The sequence below is a fragment of the Cryptomeria japonica genome, chromosome 4 (assembly GCF_030272615.1).
Source record: "Cryptomeria japonica chromosome 4, Sugi_1.0, whole genome shotgun sequence".
Classification (NCBI taxonomy): domain Eukaryota; kingdom Viridiplantae; phylum Streptophyta; class Pinopsida; order Cupressales; family Cupressaceae; genus Cryptomeria; species Cryptomeria japonica.
This window is the reverse complement of record NC_081408.1, coordinates 178348948-178366056: the sequence shown is the minus strand read 5'-3', so window position 1 is coordinate 178366056 and position 17109 is coordinate 178348948.

The following is a 17109-nucleotide window of genomic DNA, read 5'->3' as shown; positions in this document are numbered from 1 at the left end:
TTTGGGTCTCATTTGGTCTTACTTAGAGTCAAGGTCAACTTACCTCATCAAGAGAAACTATCATCTCTTTGGAAGCCACACCTACTCTACTACATACATGCTTGGTGTTACAATTTGGACATTGCAAGAACACCTCAGATTCATTTACATTCCATCCAACTCTTGGTCTTCCATACTCTTTCCATTTTCATATAGTCTCACACATTTTGGTCAAGACCTAGTTCATGGTTGAAACCTGTTCCCAAAAATCTAGGAGAGAAGCTAAAGAGGCTCAAGAGTCCACAAACATGAGTGCCTATGAGTATGAAAATGATGTATTTTTCAATTCTAATCATACCACATTACCTGACATGAACACTTATAGAAACATTTAGAATGTTGAGAACATGGATAACACAAACAACAATGATACGTACAATGACAATACATACAACTTTTTCATACATTCAGCAAAAGTGGAAGACTCTATTATGGATCCCCTTTTCAATCCATTGGTTGAGGAAATAATGAGGAGAGATAAACAACATTTTCTACAAGTAATGGCGCAAAGTGGAGCTAAGATTCCTCATGATTTTGATATGTCTCAAATAAAGGAACATTGACCTTTGCAAGAACCTCAACTCAACATGGATCAAAGGAGGCCTAATAGTGGAGGCAATAGAGGACCACATTTTGTGCCTGAATCACCATCATCTTTGTTTCAAAAACCTGAGGTCCCACATACACATGGTTAAGCTTATGATACTCACCTTTGCAGACCATTATGGAAGTCTTATGCAGAAAAATATACTCAATCACATACCAATGCTAAGGACCAATCACCAAAGCAATTGGATATCCAAAGGCATGTTCAAAATTTGGGGGCAACACACTAGAACAAACTCATGACATGCCTGTAGAGTATGGTATACATGGACAAAACAAATATTTCATTCCTCATCATGACTCTATACCAAGTGGTCCATATACACAGCATCACTATAGACCTCCTCCATATGAACATGTGTATGATCAATATCATCCATATATGCAATATCCTCCTCCTCCACCGGGCAGCTCGGGCATGGGATATGGTCCAAGAAGTCAATCTCCACCTAAGAACAATTTGGAACAACAAATAAAGGATTTACAAAAGAAAATGGAGGACATTAATACACCAAATCCAACTTACACAATGAGAGACACATGTCCCTATCCATTTGACAAAAGCATTCCAATGCCTCCTTTTCCTACACATTTCATGACACCTAATTTTCATAAGTACAGAGGCAAAGGAGACCCTAAGGCACATATAAGACAAATCTTCATAGCTTGCATTGAGGTAGCAATAGAAGAAACATACTTGATGAGATTATTCTCACAAAGCTTAGGTGATCAAGCTATGGAATGGTTCTCCAAACTTCCACCTGGAATTAAGTCATGGGGTGATATAGCAAAAGCTTTTATCCAACATTTCTCATACAACATAGAGACAGATATATCAGTCACCACTTTGTGAAACACCAAGCAAAAGGATGGGGGTTCATTTTCATCATTATTACAAAGATAGAGGAATTTATCCAGCAGATGCTCTTGTGAAATTCCACAAAAACAAATGGTAGAGATGTTCACCCAGAATGTCAACAAAGACATTGGTTATGATCTAAGGAAAGCTTGCTTGTCCACTTTCAAGGATGTCATTGAGAAAGGCTTAGCGATAGAGAAGGTCTTAATTGAATAAGGAGTCATTAAGATATACAAAGAAAACCAAGAGGAATTTAAAGGAAAAGACAAGCCACGATTTTGGAACAAAAACAAAAATACGGTAAATGATGGTGTTGTTGATGCTAATACAGTGAGACCCAAAATCATTATCTAGATCAAGTTCTACAAACAACCAAGTGAATACTCAAACAACTTCCAAAACACGAAGGAAATACACCCCATTGGGAGAACCACTTGAATCATCTTTCAAGAAACTAGTGGCAAACAAGATCATAATAATTCCTGACAATCCTCCATACGAACCAAAGGTCAAACCAAATTGGTGGAATGATGATGAGTACAATGAATTTCATAGGAGCAAAGGACATAAAATAGGAAATTGTCATCGGTTGAAGAACATCATACAAGATATTATTGATAGAGGTGACATTGAGATCAAAGGACATTCATCCAATCAAGAACATGAGATGTTTAAGGAACCATTCCCTAAACATGACAAGGGAAAAGACAAAGCCACATATGAGCAGACCAACTATACTAGAGAAACCTATAACTATGATTCAACTGTCAATCACATCTCAATGGACAATTATGTCTCCACCATTATCATAAAGGATAAAACACTTGAAAATTCTACCCAAATACCTAAAGTTGTCCTAAAAGGCATTGGACCTTCTTCTGATCTACCTTCGAATGTAATGTCACAACTCATCGAGGTAAGATCACTTTGCAAGATGCTTCAGGTAAAACCGTTGCTTCCTCATCAACCAAACATGAGTACCATCTGGTAGAACAGTTAGGGAGGATGCCCATGCTTATCTCCATCCTACAGCTTTTATGCATATCCACCACACATAAGGCCATTCTTGACAAAACTTTGAGAGACACTTCCATCCCCACTGATTTGAATGTGGACCAGTTTCAACCAATGATGGGATACCTTTCCGTTCCACACTCCCTTACATTTACTAAAGTTGACGACGCCTCTGTAAGCCAACTGCATAATGCACCTTTACAGATTGAATCCTTCCTACACCAACATCGAATAAAATGAGTCCTGATAGATGGAGGAGATGGACTCAATATATGCACTTTAAATAAAATAATACAATTGGGATATTCTGAAAAAGCTATGAATGCTACAAACAAAATTACCATCAAGGCATATGATGATGAAGAGCGCTCATCCAAGGGAACAGTTAGCTTACCTCTCAGAGTTAGACCGGTTACAAAGGATGTGGTTTGTCAAGTCCTAGACCTCGATCTCACATACTACATATTGCTAGGATGTCCATGGATTCATGAGATGAGTGCAGTCCCATCTGCATATCATCGATGTATCAAGTTCCCACACAATGGAGTTGAAGTGACCATCAAAGATGATACAAACCCATTCATATATTGCAACAATCTGAGACCTAGATCATAAATAATAATCCCAGTCAATCAAGAGGTTGTTCCTTCATCAGCATATGTGGATCCAAAATCCTTGAAAGCCTCTACATCAAAACAAGCAGAGATCAAAGAAATGTTCAAGGTTAAAGACATGGGATGTGGTGAGTATATCTTTTATGTTGATCAACTCCCACTATCTCTTAAGACATTTAGTCGACAAGAATATCCTACAATCAATTTGCAATGCCAAGGAATTGGGTGTGAACCACCTAGTGTTGTGGCTACTAAGTCTAAATGCAAATCTCCTCTAGTGGTGCAAGCAGCTCTTGATATCAATAGTCCTAAGAGTGGTTCCAGTGAAGAATCTATTGAGTGTATCGCCAGCCCTCTTGAGAACTCACATAGCCTTACTATTTCATCCACTCCTTCCATTTCCACTCCACTTCCTGACTTGGATCAACAAGAATTACAAAAGCCCTTATTCATTGGGGATAAAAAATCAAGCTTTGAAAAGAAAAATCTAAAAGTTAAAAATAAAGAAAAGTCCTTTAGTCCAAATCAAAATCAAAAGCTATTGGACTCTAAAAAAATTAAGGTCAAGGATAAAAATACTAGAAAAGAAAAAGAACAAGAGTTTATCTCCCCTAATATCAAAATAACTGGGGGCAAAAGTTATACAATTTTAAGTCAAAAATCATACTTGTTGATCCTAAGTCTCCATCATACTATCCTACTTTCACTTCTTTTCGCAATCATAAACCTTCATCACTCATCCACTTGTTCTACACATCCTTTCCCTTCTCGCGATACATCATGGACCTTTAATGGAGCTTCCTTGAGGGATTTTGTTGTCAGGGATGCCCAAACTTCTTTAGGTGACATGCATATGGGCCTGCATAGTTCACACGCTAGTAATTCTATCTCAGTTCCTTTATCAAGGAAAATAGTCACTCGAGCTACACATCATTCAGTCAAGGAACAATGCAGTTACAATCATAAGATAAAGCCTCACACATTTAAGGTGGGTGACTTAGTTCTTAAGGAAAATCCCAAAAATCAGCAAGACAAAGAGAAGAAGGGCAAGTTTGAACCGAATTGGCTTGGTCCTTACATCATTACAACAACTTATGGATCTAGTGCATATCAGCTCTCAACCTTAGAGGGTGAACCTTTAGAGGATCCTATCAATAGCATGCACCTTTGCAATTTTTACACATAGCTCTTCAAAATATCCTAATTCAAAAATACAAAAAAGTAAAATAATTCAAAAATACAAAAAAATAAAAAAATATCAAAAATACAAAAAAAAATCATAAAAATAAAAAATCATTACTTAGTGAAAACCTGGCAAACAAGTGCCTTGTGACACAAAAAAAATTGAAAAATTGAAAAAGTAAACAGAAAAAATTTCATCCAACGGTGAAACCCACTTCGGTGGCGCCCTGGGCAGGTACCATGGTGAAAAATAGGTTACTAGCGCCATGTGTAGAGACATTTCTCCTCCCTCCTTCATGATTCAATCTCATCCTTTCACTTTTGCACACACTCACAACCTATTCATCCATAATAAACTTACCCATTCCCATCATGGCTTGTTATTGATCTACCTAAGATTGGTTAGCCATTCATAATAAACCTCCCTTTTCACCCCTTTCCATCCATAATAAATCAGCTCCTATCTGTGGCTAAGGCAAATCCTAAGTCTAGTGATGGGTGTGGAACTAGGAGAATCACGCATTCCGAGGAGTATAGTTTCTTCTAGTTTTCTTCAATTTATCCGTGCACAATCCATAATAAAGCAACACTTGCATCACCAATCTGCAATAAAGTTCCATCTTCTTCGCAATAAATTATCATTTTCATGAATTCGGTTAGTTTTAGATGAGACACAACAGCAATGGGCTTCAACAAATCAAATCTTTCAACAGACTCAGATAACATTATGGTTCAGTGCTATCTATCCTTTTGTGAAAGTAAACATTGTGACCACAATCAAATAGACTTATACAATGACAAGAGACACTAAACTTGAGGACTACAGTGAATATTGGTGTTGATTCTTGGTTTTCTTTTGATTTAATCTTTTGGTGACATGTCTTTTAGCTTTTCTAGTATGTCTCTGACTAGAGATTTTATCTCCAGGATGCCTTTGACTAGAAAGGCCAGGATGGGGTATCGCCACCTATTTTTCTCTAATGTCTGTGGATTGTCTCTTAGTAATGCTATGACTTGTCCAAGGATATGTGGACACTGTGAGTCTAGTGGGAACTGGTTCATTCCTTGTTTGCGACTGTCTGATCTCCATGCAAACAGGTACAATGACTTTCTGGTTCAAACATATGCCTCGATTGTCATAACCTATTTTGCCATAATAAAGCTCAATGATGATAATAGTACAAGAATCTCTTTCACTTCCATATCTTCTATCTTCCATCCCCCTTTCTTGATTGACCTCCATTGTCCTTCTTGAGTCTATGTAGCCTGTTATCACATGACTGAGTATAATGACATGCCAAAAATATTTGCATTTCATGTAGTTTGCACCTGCATTACCACATATTAGCATTTCATACATACATATAGATATCACAATTGCATCACATCCTACACACAACTCATGTTAGCACATTTTACATCCTCCTCATATTTATCTGCATTTCATACATTCACATTGTCATATGTAGAACATATTAAACATAAAAGAACAAATATATTACATTTCATCATGTACATATTTGCATCCATATCATAAAATCATCATCATAAGACATAGAAGCAACATCACATAGGTACACATGCATATAGCTGCCGCAAGGATGAATCATCTCATATATATATATATATATATATATCTCAAAAATCATAAGTATCATGATACAATGATGTCAAAATACATATGGCTACAATCATCTGAAGGTGTCTACATTATCATACAAAAATGGTACAACATTGATACATAGGGAGCCCTCTAAGGCTATGATGAACTCCCTCCCTCGGAGCCAGCTAGCCTCAATGGAGTCTGAGCCCTGGAAGGACCCACCCTAGGATCATCTCTCCTGCCCCCTCTATCTGGTGGTGGTGGAGGACCCATGACCCCACCACTAGATGCATGTCTCCTATCTCTCCCACCAGTGGTCGTCGTAGTCTGCGATGGTCTCCGAAAGCTCCTAGCCCGCTGATCTGGTGGTACCACTCCATAGTACAGGTCTTTCCAGTAGGCTATCTCCTCCCCTACCCGTAGAGCATAGGTGTATCTAGCCCCTGTGTCCTCTATTACCTGCATGCCTACCCTCAGTGTTCTCTCAGCCTCTGTATAGCATTGAATAGCCTGATCTATCTCCTACTTAGTGTCCCTCAGCTATCTCCTAAGCCTAGCCCCATCCCTCTCTAGAAACTGAATCTCATTTTCCTATCCCTGGCAGATCTCTCTCAAGGATAGTAGCTCATCCTCTTCCTCTCCTCCCTCCTCTCCCTATCCTTGTGGCCACTCGTATCCTTCTCATGCCCTCATCTCCAGTCCTAGATCCTAAAACACTCGTCTTAGTGCGTCCTTATCTCCCTCTCGATCATAAGGAACCAACTCCCCAACAATCAATATCCTCAGTATCTTGTATTCATCCTCTAAGGGGATTGTCATCTCACCCAGTGGCAAATGAAACATGCATGTCTCTGAGTGCCATCTCTCAGCTAATGCAGTTAGCAACCCCATGTTAGCCCGAAACTCAGGCATATACATAATTGTCAGTTTTACAACGTATGTTCTATAACAGAATTGTCAATTTCAGCTATTCGAGTTGACAACGTTTGTTCTATCACATAATTGTCAATTTTTATGGTACTCCCTGTTCATCACAAAGTGCCTTGATCTATCCTATCCTAGGGCCTCTGCTTGAGTATATCCTCTTGATTAGTTTCCTAATTGGCAGCGTATGTTCTATCACAAAATTGTCAATCCTAGCCCTATCTGTTACCCTATTCTTCCCTAGAGGACCTGATTGAATGTATCCTCTCAGCAGCTTATCCAATCGACAACATATGTTTATCACAGAATTGTTGATTTGGCCTTGAAGACATAAATGTGCATTTATGACACAAATGTGCTTGCATACTTCACAAACATTCCTACCCTACAAAGACGTGCCTAAATCACACAGACATGCCTTTGCTCTATTAGACATGCTTGTCCTACACAAACATGCCTACATTTCATAGACGCGCTTGCATCTGACATAGACGCTACTGAAATGATAGAAGCGCTTGGCACAAACACAAACGCACCTAGCCTACCCAAACCCACCTTAGCGTTTTGTTCCCCCCGCTTCACTTTTCTTTTCGACCTACCTAATGCGCATTTATTACACTACATAGCATGCATTTATGACAACAATTAATGCAACAAGATACAAGGAGGTTTTGTGGTAGTCACCAACTATCTTGCATTTGTTGGCCTCTGATATCGATGAACACGATCGAATCTATGCACCAATGCCATCGCTGCTAACTGCTGACTGCTCTCTGCTCTATCTGCACTCTAATCTCTTAGGTGTGTGGATGACAATGAGGATGTTTTCCCTCATAGTCTATCTTATAGACTACCCTAGCCCTAGTCTCCTGTATCAATCTTCTTTATCCCGTGACTCTGTCAGTCTATCCTATCTTGTCAATCCTTTCTCACCTTTCTTTCTTATCGAGAGATTGTCTACAATCCTTTCAGATATTTTCATCCAATCTCTTGAGGGGGAATATCATTCCTATCTTGGGGCAACCTTGTATCAGTTCATCTTATCTTCTTTGAAACAACACAACAAGCTCCATTGTCTCAAAGAGGGGCAAAATGTAGACACCTAAAATTGTCCTTTTTAATTAAATAAATATTTTATTTATTTAATTATTTAAGCCTAATTCTTCTATTAATTAAATAAATCTTTATTTATTTAATTAATTCATTTACCCTCTTCTAGCCTTATTTCTCATTTAAATATTTTATTTATTTAATTGTTCCCACTTCCTTTATTAATTAAATGAATCTTTATTTATTTAATTAATTCATTAGCCTTTTCTACCCATGACACATGTCATTCATCTCTAAATTCCTACACTACCTATCCTCTTATTATTTTCTTATTTCCCCTACCTACCCTTTAATCCTAACCGACCATCTATCTTTTACACCTCTTAATCTTATCCCTCCATTTCCTAAAATGTCTTCTATTTAAGAGGATGCTTCTTTCATTATCAGCCCTATTTCAACTACTGCACTCCTCGACTAGCATTCAAACTTTCATATGCGATCTAGCTATCAACCATATTTCCATTCTTTGTTGAGCTCTTGTGTACACATAAAATCTAAGAGCAAATATATCAAGCAAGATCAATGCAGATAGGAAGAATAGACATCCAAACCCTATTGGACATGTGATGGTATAATCTTTGTGATGTCATTGATTTGCATTGTTTTAGGTAATCTTCATATGTTATGGTGGATCTTTTTTGTTGTTAGGCTAGGATTTTGTGGTTGAATCTATTATAGTCTTTCAATATTGTTATTCCATTTTCACCATAAACACCTTCCATTGATAACTTAGTTTCTTGAATCAAGACCACATAAGGAGAATGAGATCTATGTTGGCATTATACACTCTTATGAGAATGGTTGATGGTTTTGTCATTGATGGCAACCTTCTGTCAACCATCTGGCAACTATCTGGTAAGCCACCGACAGACAGCAACACTGGCAGACACTTCACCGACAGTGGCAACAATGGATACCAGCATCCGAGTCGACAGGGAATAAACTTTGTTTATTGTATTTAATTGTAATTATCCTTTGTAAAGCTGACAAGCATATTGTAATAGACTCATATATGTATGAGATCTTGTAAATCATTTTAATATACGATGATGTGATAATATGAATATGTAATAAGGCAGAAAAGGGAAGGAATATGCGAAAAGCATAACGCAAATTTTGTTTACGGTTTTGGTAAGAGTATGAGCTTAAACCGGTACTAAACCTGGCATAGTTGATGCTAAATTGAAGCAATACATTGTATTGTATTTTCATATTCCATTTTGTAAATTGATGAGACTTCTATTTTGTGATTGAGCAGTGAGCTCTAGGAAGTTGGCCTTCTTGCATGTACAGGCCCCTCATTGTAAGTAATATTTATTAATTGGCCAGTGAGTGAATATTGTGGGTCACAAATCCCACCGAGGTTTTTCCCATACCGGGTTTCCTCGTTAAATATCTTGTGTTATGGTGTGTTCTCTATGTTGTCTCTATTGTTCTTATTTGTTGCATTAATTCTTATTTACCGGTACACTATTTTGGGATGCAAAGTTCTTAATAAGTTTAAATATTTTGCTAACTGGTTAGATACTGATTCCCCCCCCCCCTCTCAGTATCTTTGGGACTATCATTAATCCGAACAATTGGTATCAGAGCCTGGTCCTCTATTTTCAAAAGCCTAACAACTTGAGGAAGATTCTGACACTGGTACAGATGGAGAACTTAAGAAGTCAATTGGAAGCAGCTCTTGCATATTATGATAAAGAGAAAGTCAAGAATATCAAAATTGAAGATGATCTAAGGACTGCACAGGAATTCATTCAAGGATTTTAGGGGAATTATAGTATTGCCCGGAATAAGAGAAAAGAACTTCTTGAGAAGATGTAGAAAGATGATGATGAAAAGGAAAATATTAATGAACTTGTGAACAAGTTGAGACAAGAAAATAGTAACATGAAGAATGAAATGCAAGATATGACTATAAGGTTTTGTAAAGACATTGAAGACAAAAAGAAGAGTGAAGATGACCTGACTAGGAGACTCAATGATGCTGGAAATTAAAATCTCAGACTCAATCATGAAAATGATATGTTGAAGATAGATATGATTCACATGCAACATGATATATCTGAGCTTGTGAGACAAAAGGGAGTTCTGGAAAATGAGTTGGCTACTGCAAATCAACACAAAGAGAAATTCAATAAAAGTTCAAAGGAACTTGATGATATGCTGAAAAGTCAGAAACCTAATGGAGATACTAATGGACTTGGATTTGAAGTTGGAGAAAGTTTTGGTACTGCAAACAATCATGATCACAACAAACTGGTAAGACAACCTAATGCTTACAAATTGAATGGGAAATGCTTTAACTATAACAAGTATGGTCATAGAGAAAATCAGTGTAGATTCAAAAACAATCAGAACATTAATGCACCCACCGGTCAATGTTCCAAATGCAACAAAGTTGGTCATAATTTTGACAACTGTAGAATGAATGTGAAATTTTATGTTTGTGGAAGATATGGATAGTTATCTAATCAATGCAGAACACAAACCGACATAGGATATGGAAAAGCTATTCAGAAGAACAATGTGACTTGTTATGCTTGTAACAAGATTGGACATATTGCAAAATTTTGTACAAGCAAGACTTCACCAACAAATAATAAAGGACCCAATTTGAAAGGCAAAGAAAAGGTTGATGAGGTAAAGCAAGAATTTTCAAAACAATGGATTAGAAAGAAAGATCAGAATGTTGATGAGACTATTTCTTCACTAGTAGAACATAGTATAACTCCACCAGTAGGAGATTCTTCATCCAACTGAGAAGTAACTCTTTGGGGGTATTGTATCAAATTGAATATCATGCAAATAACCCTCGGTTGATGGTGAGAAGTTAGATTTATTCTCTACTAGCAGATGTGTTAAGTTTTCACTTAACTGACAAGCATTTAATGCAGATATTAAATGAAAAGTTATTATAAATCATCAGTTTTCCCTCTATTTTGATTCACCAAGTATTCGAATTAGTAGAGAGCGTGAAAACTGAGCGAAGGCATCCAAGGCGAAGGTGTGAAGTGATTTCTTTCAAGCATTCAGACATTATCACGCAGCTTAAGGTATTTTTCAATGGCTTCTTCTTCTTCTCTCTAGTTTATTGCAAACCCTACTATCATGGAAAATATAGAATGCCCCAGGCCCGTATTCAAAATTATCTCGGAGGTAGCTAAACAAGATGATTCCATAAGTGCATTTTCAAAGATTCCTAAAGGTGTAGCTTATGTTGAAGACCCTAGGATATACATTCACTGCAATATTGAAGAATTAGGTTTAGATGAATTGATGAAAATATTTAAAACTATAATCTGTGATGAAAATGGCATTGTAAAACCCAAGCACAAGATTGTTGAGACTCTAGGTTTTGTGGAGTTCTTCAACATCCCTGAATTTACTGAGGAAGTAGTGAGAATTGTCCTAAGTAGAGCACATGGAGAATTTATTTGGTTAGATTTTGTCTGCAAAATCATCGGTCAAGCAATTAGGGCAGTAATAGGTTTACCCTCAACTGGCAGTAGACCAGACAAAACTAAGAAGGTACCTAAAAAAAAAGTCATGACCTTAACCAAAGCAACATCTAATAGTAGATCTCTAAGAGTAAATGACATCAAGGATATCAATGTAAGATTCATAAGTATGATTTTAGGCTACAAGAGTACACATGCAAATAGACTTAATTCAATTTCAAGTCTTTGTATTTATAGTGCTTATGAAATGGTCAACAAGAATGCAATGATTGATGTGTGTGAGTGGCTAAAGGATGAACTAATTGATAATTTGAAGATGATAAAAGGTGACAAAAAAGGGACATTTCATTTTGGCAATCTCTTAGTATGCTTAATGTTGTATTTCACAAAGGAGATCCTTGGTATAGGATAGAAAGATTTTGGATATGACACATTGGTAGGTAAAAAATTACAAGAATCTTTCACCAGTATGGGTACTGCTAAGGACATCAACATCTCTGAGTACTTTAAAACTTTTCAAGCCAAGATGAAAACCAGAGAGAGACTACCACAGAGTGTAGTAGACAAATATGAAAGTGAAATCTATTTTGTAATAAAAAAGGATGAGACATGGATGGAAGCCATACTTCCTAGAACTATATGGGTAACTGAAATGGGGTATGAAATGGATCTGAACATCATTGAAACTTATGCAAAAGCTTTCCTAGATACACCAAGTGAACCAAAAGAAAAATATTTTGGTAGTGCTGAAACTATTGAAAAAGGTGTAGAAACTTTAAAGAAAAGGAAGAAAAGAGAAAAATGCATTAGAGATGCTTCAAATAAGGTAAAGGAAATCAAAGAAAACATTATGAAATTTATTGGATTAACAGCTAGTGAGCTTGAAGAATTGCAACCGGAGGCACACATTTCACTAGTTGGCTCATCTTCTGAAACCGATAGCGGCAAGCCTGTTGAATTCGAAAGAGTTGAAAGGAAGAGAAAACCTTCACCGGTACCCTCTCCTTCACCCAAAAGAACAAGGTATTTGAGGAAGAAACAATAGGCGGTAAGACAACCGACAAAGAAACTAACTCCTAAGAAGAAACAAAAACCGGTCATTCTTTCATTAGATGATTTGTTGAATGAGATAACTGATGATGGTAACTTGGCAAATGTCAGTAGACTATATGACACATTTAGTGATTTAGACAAGGAAAGTATTGAAAATAGCATTATCCTACATCTAGACATATACAAGAAAGTTCTAATTGAAGTTGTGGATGACTTGCCCAGTGAACTGTATAAGAGATTAGATGCAAAAAGAGTAGCAATGATGGAACTGGACAAAAAACTTAAGGTTGAAAAACTTTTAGCTATACATCCTTTTAACTCTAGAGAAGAAAATGATGATCTGATTTGTGAAGCTAACAGAACCATTTTTTCTAGTGGTTACCAGCAAGTGAGCCTAATGGCAGGTAGAGTAAATGAAATTTCAGAGGAAATGGCTGATAAATGGGATATCTTTTTTGTAGAAAAGGAAAAATAGGAAGAACTGAGCAGACCTAAGAAAACATTCAAGGTATATCAGAAGGATAAGGACAAAGGGAAAGGTAAAGTTGGTGGAATTCCAAACATCAAGATAACCAACAACTTACCACCACCTTTGGACACTGCACCGGTACATACTGATGATACACCGACTACTGACAGTGTGAGCATAACACATGATGACACCAACCCTGAATCAAAAATTCTATTCACCATGAATGTTGATACTCAGAAAGTGAACATTGTTATGGACAAGGACAACATAGAGGTACAAAATAATATTGCTGATAGTGGAAAAATTGTTGAGCAACCAGCAGAGACTGTTGAAGTTGAGATCTTGGTAGAACAATCATTACCAGGAGAACAATCATTATCGGCTGAGAAAATTGAACAACCATTGAATACTGGAAAAAATACTCAAGGTATAGAGGCTGATATAGTTAAATCTACTGAGACAGAGACACTAATAGTTGAGCACACAGAGAAACTAACAGAGAAACCCATTGAGATAGAAGTACACATAGAGGCATAAAAACACATTGAGGCAGAGATACATATTGAAATAGAGAAACCGACAATCACTGAGATGCCTAAACAATTAGAAAAACCTTTATTGGTTGAAATGCATACTCAGACTGATCCACCAAAGGACAGTACAAGCAAATTGGTTACTAATACTGGAAGCACTGAATTAATTAAGGTAGTTGGTCAAACATCTGACACTTCATTAAGTGATTTCAGGCCTACCAATGTGACAGAGGTACTCTTGGACTCTAGTAAGAAGATAATTGACTGTAATGCATTGGTTTGTAAAGCAATTGATGATACAATACCTATCCTTATGATGATTTCACCTAAATGTAATATAGATCATGTAAAGGATTCTTTAGGTAAATTGGACACATTGTCTAAATTTATTGATGGAAATGTAATAACTATCGATAAGGTGAATGAGGACACCTTCAGAGAGAAAGTTGACAAAGAAAAGGAAAAATTCTTTCAGGAAACAATAAAGAAGTGTACAGAACATCTAGACACAGTTTTACTGGCATTGAAAACTACAATTTTGGAATGTAAAGAGCTGTATAGAGAGACATGTAAACCACATCCATTGACACAAGACATTGACACAGAGATAAGCAGACTATAGAAGGAGATAGATGATATAGCTGATAACATCATTGGTTCATCAGAACCTATATCAATTATTGAGCAGGAAATAGTAGGATTTGAAAAGAAATTGGAGAAATTTGAGAAGGAAAAGGCAAGGGTTAAGGCTAATGCCAGAGAGCTTAAGTATAAACTTGGACCTAAGTTGGATAACCTTATTTCTCTGGGAACTGAAATATATAAGGTATTCTCTCAAGGAGAAAGATCACCGGAAGAACACATGCATCAGCTCACCGGCACGATCTAGCAGATTGAGGCAACCCTGAATGACAACAACAAATTCATGCAGAGTTTAAACTTGGTTTTGGCAGATATATTTCAGATTGTAACCAACTGGTTATAGGCTTTGAGGTAAATTTTGCACTCGTTTGACAATTTTTGACAACCTTTGTCATTGATGTCAAAGGGGGAGAAGTGGATAGAGAAAAATGACTATTCATAGGAGATCATCAGCTCAGGGGGAGCACACATTTTTTGTAACTTTTTGGACTTCAGTTTTTGGGATAGTTTTTGGATTTTTCTCATGAGTGTTGCCATCAATGCCAAAGGGGGAGATTGTTGGCATTATACACTCTTATGAGAATGGTTGATGGTGTTGTCATTGATGGCAACCTTCTAGCAACCATCTGGCAACTATCTGGTAAGCCACTGGAAGGCACCAACACCGACAGTGGCAACAATGGATACCGGCACCCTAGCCGACAGGGAATAAATTTTGTTTATTGTATTTAATTGTAATTATCATTTGTAAATCCGACAAGGCATATTGTAATAGACTCATATATGCATGAGATCTTGTAAATTATTTTAATATGTGATGATGTGATAATATGAATATGTAATAAGGCAGAAAAGGGAAGGAATATGCGAAAAGCATAACGCAAATTTTGTTTAGGGTTTTGGTTAGAGTATGAGCTTAAACCGGTACTAAACCTGGCATAGTTGATGCTGAATTGAAGTAGTGCATTGTATTGTATTTTCATATTCCATTTTGTAAGTTGGTGAGACTTCTATTTTGTGATTGAGCAGTGAGCTCTAGGAAGTTGGCCTTCTTGCATGTGCAGGCCCTTCATTGTAAGTAATATTTATTAATTGGCCAGTGAGTGAATATTGTGGGTCACAAATCCCACCGAGGTTTTTCCCACACTGGGTTTCCTCATTAAATATCTTGTGTTATGGTGTGTTCTCTATGTTGTCTCTATTGTTCTTATTTGTTGCATTAATTCTTATTTATCGGTACACTATTTTGGGATGCAAAGTTCTTAATAAGTTTAAATATTTTGCTAACTGGTTAGATACTGATTCCCCCCCCCCCTCTCAGTATCTTTGGGACTATCATTAATCTTAACAATCTAATCAACTTTCAAATAACCTTCTATCTAGGGATGCTATTCAACCCCCTTAATTCCATGATAGGACAATACAAACTAAGATGAAGACAAATGGGAATCAATAGTATTGATAGAACTAGACTCACCAAAGTCTCACCAATTAACTTCACCTTTTCTTGAACCTTTTTCCTATCACTCTTAGGGGGCTTCTCAAGAGAAAACTTTTTGAGAGCTTTTTGTTGTAAACCCAACATAGGATGGTTTAATTACTTTTACTAACATCTTGAGAACTATTGCTTCTTTTGTATTTGATTGTGATGCAAAAATAATAACACAATCAAATCCAAAAGCAACAATAGATATCATTATAGATTGTGGAAATATAATAATTTTAATCTTGAGAATTGTTCTCCAAATTATTCACTAAACAGGTGAAACCTAGACAATCTTTCATTTATTTTCATCTATTTGTCACCAACTCACCAAAAGTCAATAAGGAGATATTTGTGTCCATTTAAGCAACTACATCTTGTTCCTATAAACTACTAGGAATATTACTATCCTTTTCAATGCTTATTTTCCATGTCCCTATAGGTACCTAATCAATAGGCAAACTTGGAAGAACCTCATCAAATTAATCTATCATCTAGAGCATAAAATTTGTTAAACACCTCATTCGACTACCTATCCTTTAGGATTCTCTTATATCCTCTTCCCTTATTACGAATTTTAACCAAAATTAATTCCTCTTTATCCTCCATCATAGGAGTTTTAAACCTTTGTCCTACTTAGGTGGTGGGAAAAATGGTCCTTGACTAGAAAAACCTATAGGATTATATTTGGGGCTGTCTAGTTACAATCCCATTTACATAAGGCGGATCAATCATATTTTACAGATCATGTTAACGATTAACCAAATGCCGCTCTTGGGAAGTATCCATGAAGGAGTCCTTGACGTATCCCTCTTCCCTCTCAAATGCTTTTCACTGGCAATGGGACAAGCATTGACTAACATCTAATCCCCACAAAAATGTTGTCAATAGGAAAATTAGAATTTACCAAATTCAATCTTCATAATCCCCATCTGCAATGTTGTTCAAATTAAAAAAAAATCCAATGAAAAATAATCATGTCAGGCTAAGTGCACCAAGATGGTGAACAAAAAGGGGGGTATAAGTGACCACTTTTTTTTTCTGAAAATAGGTAAACCTGAACTTCAAAGAGATATTCGAAGGTCACGCACTCAAAACTAGGAGTTGAGAAAAGAATAAGAATTGTATTACTCTGAATCAAGTTTCTAAACTACTAATTTTTTAAAAAATTGGATAAGATTAAGAGGGTCAAACCTCTCTCACACGAAAAATTGTTCCTGATTTTTTCTAAAAAACATAACATAGCTATTTTCATGCGCTGCACAAAATATATAATTAGATTCAATATTTTTCAAAACCCTTTGGTAGGATGATAGGTAAGATTGAGATCTAGAGGTTGTGTATATTTTTGTAATTTTTCGTTGAGTATTTTGTTTTTAATGATTTTTTGAAGTGATCGCATCCTGAATATTTGGTAATTGTTCGTGCACTGGGCATAACTTGCATCAAAATAATTGAAAATGAAAACTTTTTTAAAAAAAATTGTATAGAATCTAGTGTAGAACAATAATATG